We start from the raw sequence: 9,028 nt of genomic DNA, 5'->3' as shown, positions 1-9,028 counted from the left end.
CCTCTTGATCATCTGCAACACAATGGAAGTCAAAGTTGAATGAATACCACAATGCAGTTTTTCAGTCTGGCACATATTAACCATGCTTATGCCCTGTGACCCATCCATTTGGCTCCTATGTCTGTTGTAGCTTGTAGTATTGTCAGAGGCGTGTGAACCAGAGCAACTCCATCTTAAACAGGAGCTGGGTAAAACGAGGCTGAAACCTACTGGGCTGCATTCCCAGACAGTTAAGGCATTCTAAGTCACAGGATGAGATAGGAGGTCAGCACAAAATGCGCGTCATAAAGACCTTGCTGATAAAACAGGTTGCAGTGAAGGAGCTGGCCAAAACCCACCAAAACCAAAATGGCCACGAGAGTGACCTCTGGTCGTCCTCACTGCTAGGTTCCCACCAGCGCCATGACAATTTACAAATGCCATGGCAACGTCAGGAAGTTACCCTATATGGTTTAAAAAGGGAGGCATGAATAATCCACCCCTTGTTTAGCATGTCATCAAGAAATAACCATAAAAATGGGCAACTCGCAGCCCTCAGGGCTGCTCTGTCTATGGAGTAGCCATTCTTCATTCCTTTACTTTCTTAATAAACTTGCTTTCACTTTGCACTGTGGACTCACCCTGAATTTTTTCTTGCGCAAGATCCAAGAACCCTCTCTTGGGGTCCAGATCGGGACCACTTTCCTGTAACAGTAATGGCCCCAGTTCTCTACCCGCTTTTGGTTGTGGAGGCAAGGACCAGCCAAAGGAGAACAAACAGGCTGTTTATTTACAGCTTGTGATACAAGGAATTCAGCTCCACCACCTGCATTCAGCAGGGGCTCAGAGGCGGAGAGCAGGAAAGCTGTAGAGTGAAGAAAGGAAAACTTCTAGGGTGTCCTGACTGGAGGTTGCCAGTGTAGGGGTGGCTTATGCAAAGTGAGCATCGCATGCCAGTGGTTTGGGGAACATATTTGGCTTTCTCTAGTTAGTCCTAATTTGGAAGCAGGGGCAAAATATACAGAAACTGGGTGTCGTGGACCTGGAAGGAAACTGAGGCACAGCTTAAGCCACAAAGAATTTTTCTGAGCCACATTTGAGTGACTGTAGCCCAGGAAATGCTTCCAAGTTACCTTGGGAAGTGCTTCAGAAACAAGGGAGGATTCCAAGCTTTTAAAGAAAAAAGGATGAATCAGGAGAGGGGGCAATTGCAAAAGTCGTTTTTCAACTCTTACAATGGGTTTGATTGCAGTCAAAGCAGCCCTGGAGCTGAGGGTTGGGTGTAACTGTAAGAAGCGCCCTTGGAGAGGGAGAGGGCCACCACAACAGATGCCTTGGCAGCCGCTCAGCCAGGGGGTTGTAGTCTGGGATTGAACGTTCTCCACTTAAGCCACCAGAGGCTCAAGCCCAAGTGGCCTCCCAGCTCCAGCCTAGGCCCCTTGACTGACATGTCGCGGGCTTCCCTGGTCAGGCTGTTCACCAGGTCCCAGGTTTCCCGGCCAGTCAGTCCAGAGAGCCTGGCCTTCCTTCCCCAGCTGCTGCTGTGGAGGCCGTGGTAAGCGCTATGCTGTCACACTCGGCCTGGCCTCTGGCCCTCGTCCGTTTGTGTGCTGTCTCTTGATGCTTCCAGGCTTGCATTGTTAGGGAGTGTTTCAGTAACCCTGTACTCCAACCCTGCTCACCCCCAGACTCTGGTTTCAGACATTCAGCTTCACTGGATTTACGAGTGGGCCTGCAGGCTGGCGGTCCTGGCCTGGCTGGGCAGAAGCTTGTTTTGAGCTTGTTTTGGTCTCACTGATGACTTACCGCATGGACAGGCAATCTGCTGAAGAAGAAACCCAAAGCAGCTAACGTTCAAACGGAGCCGCAGGCTGCTGGCTAACCTGGCCTGGGCCGGGGCAACTCAGCTGTGGTGCCCCAAAGCTCTTCATCCTCCAGCTACCCAGCTCAGCTGTGTTTCTCCATGAGAAAGGACGGGAAGCCTGTGTGCACGCCCGCTGTGGGCCTTGGCCGGCATGTTTGCTAACATGCCAGCCGTGGAAGCAGGACACATGGCTGAGCCCAGGTCTCCAGGGGGAGGTACCGCACAGCTGCCCGGCAGAGTGCACACAGGCGTCTCCACCGCACTCTACCCAGTGACTTTGTGATTTTGCCCACCCCTCGATCTGGGTGTCGCCACATGATTTGCTTTGTTCAGGAAAGTGAAAATGGTTGGATATCAAGAGAAAACTGCTTCTTGGATGGTTTGACAATTGCCATGTATGAAACACAGCATTACTACTTTTATTTATTTATTTATTTATTTATTTATTTATTTATTTATTTATTTATAAGAGACAGGGTCTTGCTCTGTCCCCCAGGCTGGAGTGCAGTGGCACCATCATAGCTCACTTCAGGCTCAATCTCGTGGCCTCCAACCATCCTCCCACCTCAGCCTCCTGAGTAGCTGGGACTACAGGCACAAGTCACCATGCCCAGCTAATTTTATTTTATTTTATTTTTTGGTAGAGGCGGGGGTCTCACTATGCTGCTGGAGCTGGTCGTGAACTCTTGGCCTCAAGTGATCCTCCCACCTCAGCCTTCCAAGTCGCTGGGATGACAGGTGTGAACCACTGCATTTGGCCTGTGACTGCTTTTTAAACGAGATCTTAGTCCATGAGTCCAGAATTTATGAATTCATAGATAGAATATTTAAAATGAGGCCACTGGACTGCTTTTCTGCAGTTCACATATCTGTTTTATTTTCACAGTGCAGAGATAATTCGGAAGTAAATGTTTTTGTGGAAATTTTAAGTGTCATGGGTGGCTCTTCCATTCGTATAGTATTTAAGGATTTATTTTCAACATCCACAGGACAACATTTATTCCTTTAATTAGGACTGGACTCAGTTTCCCAGTTAGGAGCCATTAAGTAGTAACAGTCTTGCTGGTGGGTTCCATTTCCCCCATATTAAAGCCTGTGTAGTAACTGTCACTCTTTATTACTCTTAAAATGAATCATAAAGGAATGGAGTTTAGACTGTATTTAAGTTCAGCAGGTGTGCGCTTCTAGACTCCCGTGCGCGCTGCGTGCACAGAAACGGGTGCAGCCCAGCCTGGGGGAGACGCCGCAGCTGTGCCCGTCCTGCCAGGACTGCCCTGAGATGCGCCCTTGCCTGGGGACCATCAAACCATCCAAGAAGCAGTTTTCTCTTGATATCCACTAAGACAAATGTTCTGCCCAAAATCTTTACCTCGTGTACACTTTATTAATGGAAAAAGTAGTTTTATGCAAGTAGAAATACTAAAAGAAACAAATAAACGAATAATACACGCAAGTATCACTTCCCTCTGTTTCTGAAATTGTTCTATTTTATTGTAACTCTCTCCGTGGTTTGGTCGTGGCATATTTTAATGAATGCTTTTATTCGCGTCTTTTCCTGCGTCAGTCCCGGCATAGCCAGTGGGGATCCGTGTTTATTCCTTGAACTAGGACTTACTATTCCGCGCCCTTTTATGAAAGCGCTGGGCCAGGAACACAGTCCCAGGTTCACCCGGCTGAGCGCGCTGCCCTTGCGGAGGCCGCGGGTTAGCGGGAGGGGGGCGCAGATGCGGGGTGCGGGGGTGACGCCCGGCTGGGGAGGGGGACACGGAAGCCAAGAAGACCCGCGGGAAACGCGGGTGGAGAGGGCAGAGACCCGAACCCAGAGCGCTGCGCTGCAGGGAGGGGACGGGCCGCGGGCAGGAGCGGGGCGCGGGGCGCGGGAGGCGGCAGGGACCGGGCCGGAACCCGGGCGCAGGGGCGCGGGGCGGGGGCGAGGAGGGGCGCGGGGCAGGAGGGCGCGGCGGGGGAGAGCGCGGGGACGCGAGGTCTAGGGGCGCATGGGGTCGGGGAGAGCGCGGGGCGGAGCTCCTTGGAGAAAGTGGTTCCAGCGGGGAAAGGGGAGTTTTGGACTCTGCGTGTGACGGTGACTTTTCTGCAGGGTTTTTGCCCCCACCCGTCACCGCAGAGGCCTGCAGCTGTAGCGGAGCGGAGCAGGGCGGCCGGGGCCTTCCCTTCTGCCGGCGCCAACGTCCCGGGTGCTGGGCCCCGCGGCCAGCGCCAACGCAGGAAAGACCCGGGGCGCCAACGCCGCTTTGCTGGTTCCCTCCTGGGTTCTGTGATGATACATTCAGCCCAGCGTTTTTGCTGACCCTAAACCGGCCCACTCCCAAATTGTGGTTCTGGAGGATCCCGGGTCGCGGGCGCTGACACGTGCGGGTGGAGCCCGCTGAGACTGTGGAGGGGTGACGGCTGGCCACAGTTGAACTTTCAGGTTCTGGCGGGACGTCTGAATCCAAACATATAGGGGTGTGTGTGTGTGTGTGTGTGTGTGTATATATATATATATAAAGTGCATGTGTGTGTGTGTATATATATATATACTGCGTGTGTGTGTATATATATATATATATATATAAAGTGCATATATGTATATACTTTTTATAAGTGGAAAACACAGTTCTCCTGGGATCCAAAATATTGTTTTCCTGTTTTCTTGTTTGTCCTCACCACGCGGCCCAGTACCCACCCGGAGTGGGCACCCCAAGGATGTTGTGGAATTCATAATATCCGGTGGTAGAAGTACATTAAACTACTTTGTAACAGGTGAAATAACAGGAGGGTTTCTCCCGGATTCAGGAAGGGTTCTGAAAGAAAAGGTGAAGGCATCCGTTTTTAAGTGTTAAGAGTAACTCATTCATTGGAAGGAACTGTTCCATACAGTTTGGGTTTTACAAGTAAAAGGACAGGTGGAGAGCTCGGCTCTGTCACTGGGTGCGTATGGTCTTGGGCAACTTATTGCACTTATTTTGAGCTTCAGTCCCTCATTTGGAAAATGGGAGTGATAATATCCGCCTCGGGGGATTGTGGAGGGATTAAATTAGGTAACCTGTGAGGCCCTTTGCCAGGGCCTAGTGGGCAGCAGTGCTCAGGAAACGCAGTGTCCTTTGTTCTTTGGCCCAGACTATGGCCGATGAGACGTACCACCTGGGTCTAATGAGTGTTTATGTGGCAACTTTATTCAATGCCGTTCCTTATTAATGGGCACCTTGTGGCAAAAGTTTACATGGGAAAGAAATAGGCTGTTGTAGAATTGTTAAATAATATTGAAACCTTCTTTTGATACAGTCTGGTTGGGTACAGATATACCACAGAAAAATTGTTTTTAAACTAAGAAAATAGAGACAAATGAACGTATTTTATTTGAATATAGACCATTCCATTTAAGTTTTGCAGAGTTTAAATTTAGCAAGTTGAAACCACAGGTTTTTGAACAATGGCAATTTCAGAACTTCTGGTATGTGAGTTTTGTGTCTTTTCCTCATTATTTAAAGCTCCTCATTCTTTGAGAGTGTAGTAAAGTTCTATCATTTCAGACATCAGAATTAGCATTGAAAACATGGGATTCTTTATCTGGATTGATGAAAGTAATTTATTGTTTGCTGTGTCAAACACAGCATGCTATTTGTCACATTGTGGTTTGTGTATCTTTCTAGAAGCTTTCAACTTTGATCTGAGGCAAAGTACACTCAGTAGCACAGATGACAGAGCTAAAAAAAAAAAAAAAAAGCCAGTGATGTGCATTGTCACTCAGAGACTCTAAATCAACAAGCATGGAGACGCGGAGTAAAAAGCCACCTGACTTTAAAGAGGCTTGTACGTTCTTGTGAGAGAGCAGACCTCTGCCTTTCTCGGGGGAGACAAAGGTGTAGAGCGATTTATGAGTTAAAGATCGGGTTCACTGTGTGCAACCCAAAGGCACCTCCTCAAGGCCAGAGCCTGGTCCTGGCCTGCAGCCTTAGGTAAACACTCGCATTTAAAAGACCGAGCTGAGCCGGGACTCCGTGCACATAAAGGCGGCTTTCTTCAACTGTCATCAGAGTGGATTTTAGAACGTGCTTTTAATACTTACAAGGTTGATGTTTGCCTTTTAAAAAATGCTATTTGAGATCGTTTCTTATTTAACTTTCACCTTGGCGTGCCTTTTACCTGATTCGTGGCAGCGTTAAGGAAACTCACCTTGTTGTGAGACCAGACAAAGATTTAGAGCAGTGTCGCACAGTGTGACCTTTTAGAAGTCAAGGCTCCACCAAATCCTTGTTTAAACACCGTAAAAACTGGATGAAAAGCAACAACATGTAATCTTAATCTGAACATTTGGTCTCAGATTCTTTTTATTGCGCTTGGGTTGATTATTCTGTGAGATAAATTAATCGTGTCCCAGGATAACTGTGTACTTCCATTTCCTTTCTGATTTTTAACAGACAATGGCCCAGATCAATAAAACGGCAAAATAAAGAGGTTTGGAATGAGGAACATTGTTGCATACCTAAGTCTCTACTCTTCTAGAGAATGATTCTCAAAAGAAATTCAGCTATGCTGTTAAATCTGCATTTGCAGAGTTAATTATTAGTAGGAATTTTAAACTCGTATATTAAAATGATCATTAATAGCTGCAGAATAATGCGTGGTCCAGATGCAACAATTTATTCAAGCATTCCTTTAGTTATTGGTATTCTCTGTTTTGTGTTTTGCAGTAAGACTATTCCTGTCCATTTATATTTATGTACCGGGTGTATTTTAATTCAAGTATATTGAGCTAAAAAACACATACCCCTTTAAAATTTTATAATTCTATGAATTTTAGCAAGTGCAAACTGTCTTGTAACCACCATGGAAATCACAATGAAAAACATACCCATCATCACGAGTTTCCTGGTGCCCGTGTGCAGCCAGCACCTCCCATCACGCCCAGGTGGGACTGGCTAGTTGTAGGAAAACAAGCTCAGGGTTCCCACGGATTCTACATTACGGTGAGTGGTATGATTATTCCATTATATATTACAATGTAATAATAATGGAAATAAAGTGCACAAATGTGATGTGCTCAAATCATCCCAAAACCGTCCCCATCCCAGGTCCATGGAAAAATTGTATTCCACAAAACTGGTCTCTGGTGCCAGAAAGATTGGGATCTGTTCTAAGCCTTCTCCGATGAAGTTGCCCTTTGGTAAGCTTTCCCACGTAACACAAATTTATACATACTCCGTGTCCACCGAAGAAGTCTATCCACATAGTTCCTGCAGAGACTGCCCTGCTATCAGTTTTCCAGCTGCATTCCTTCCAAGCCCTGGGCCATCCATTCATACTGATGGCTCCTGCTGTCTCGGGCCATATTCTCTTTGGGGCAAAATGAACAGTCAGGTGCTTTTCTGGGAGTTCTGCCCACTGTGAATACTTCCCTCAACACTGTCCTTCAGAGCTGTCTCTCCATTTCTGGGCAGATGTAGCATGTATTGTGCACAATCATCTGTAAATGAGGCCTGAACCTTTGATTTCTCAGTCAGCAGGTGGAGGGTGCTCATCACCAGGCTGCAGGCATGCTTGAGAGAGGATGTGACGTGGCAGAGTGGCGCCACGGGGATCTGAGCCACGTGCCCATGTGGCTTGTGCTTTAGAATCATCTTGGGTGGAGCCAATATTCACCACTTCAACTCAAGGACAGAAAGCTGCTGTGGCTTTGTGGTCAGAAAACACCCAGCTCATGGTGAAGCGTAAGAACGGAGGAGAAATGGGGCAAACTCTCTCTGCCTCCCCGCAAAAAAGAAATCTGAAGTTTTAAAGAATATCTCCAAATCAGATATAGGAGGATTCTATTGATAAATTAAAATGAACAGACACTCTCTCAAGTAAGCAATAAGCTGTGTTTCTTGTCGGTAGGTCTTATAGATCTTACCTCAGGAATTTTAAAGCTTATCTATTGCTTGCATCCAAGATTCTCTTTACCTTTACCAGGTAAAGTTGTCTTAGTCTGTTTGTGCTCCTACAGTAGCATACCTGAGACTGGGTACTTTACAAAGAATGGAAATTAATTTGCCCACAGTTCTGGAGGCTGGAAGTCCAAGGTCAAGGTGCTGGCATCTGGTGTGGGCCTTCTTGCTGTGTCCTCAGTGATTCTGATGCAGCTAGAGCTGGAGGACCACTGGCAGAAGGCAAGAGAGAGCCGGCTCCCTCCAGCAAGCCCCTTTACAAGGGCATTTAGTCTCATGGCCTAATCGCCTCTTAAAGACCCACTTCTTAATACCATCCCATTGGCAACACCTGGATTTTGGAAGGAGCATGTTCAAACCACAGCATGGTTTTCTATGTGATTTTGGTTGTATACAGCATGGCTGTATCATGCTAGGCAGAAATATGACCTTGTTATTGTCTTTATTTGGAGATTAAATCGGGTTTAAGGAGATGTGTATGGGTACCAAAGTGACAAGGGGGGAGCTTGGGATGGTGGATTTTGGATGTCAAGGTGACAGGGTATTAAGGGATGCCCAAATAGCTGGCAAAGCACCATTTATTCTTATGCTTCAGTGGGCATTGGGCATGGCCCTCTTCTGCTGTAAGGGAAATCCAGTTGGCCTGGTGTTTGATTAGAATGATTGTGCTGCCCCAGGAGTGTCTGTGAGGGAGTTTCCGGAGGAGTTTGGTGTGTGAGTCAGTGGACTGAGTGGGGAAGAACTGGCCTCAATGTGGATGGCATCCTCCAATTGGCTGGGGGGGCCTGGATGGAGCACAAATGCAGAGGAAGGGTGGATTCTGGCCCCTCCTCCCAGAGCCAGGATGCCCTTTGTCTCCTGCCATTGGACATTGGAACTCCAGGCTCTAGGGCATTTGGACTCAGGGACGCACACCAGCCCCCTGTGCATGACCCTCTCTGGTACTGGGGCCTTCTGCCTCACACTGAGAGTTATAGCACCGGCTTCCCTGGTTCTGAGGCCTTCGGATGTGGTCTAAGCCGCGCTGCCAGCTTCCCGGGGTCTCCAGCATGCAGACGGCCTGCTGTGGGCCTCCCCAGCTTCCATAATCAAGTGAGCCAATTTCCTGATGAATCCCTTTCCTCCAGCTCCTATGAACCACGTCGGTTCTGTCTTGAGAAGCCTGGCTGAAACGCTAGGCGTTGCAACACCAAAGATGGTCTCTATTTCCTTCTTTAAATCACACACACAAAGTTCAGTGACAGGCTGTGTGTAAAAG

The sequence above is a fragment of the Pan troglodytes genome, chromosome 6 (genome assembly GCF_028858775.2).
Source record: "Pan troglodytes isolate AG18354 chromosome 6, NHGRI_mPanTro3-v2.0_pri, whole genome shotgun sequence".
In the NCBI taxonomy this organism is placed as follows: Eukaryota; Metazoa; Chordata; class Mammalia; order Primates; family Hominidae; genus Pan; species Pan troglodytes.
The sequence above is the reverse complement of the archived record's forward strand: the minus strand, read 5'-3'. Positions refer to the sequence as shown.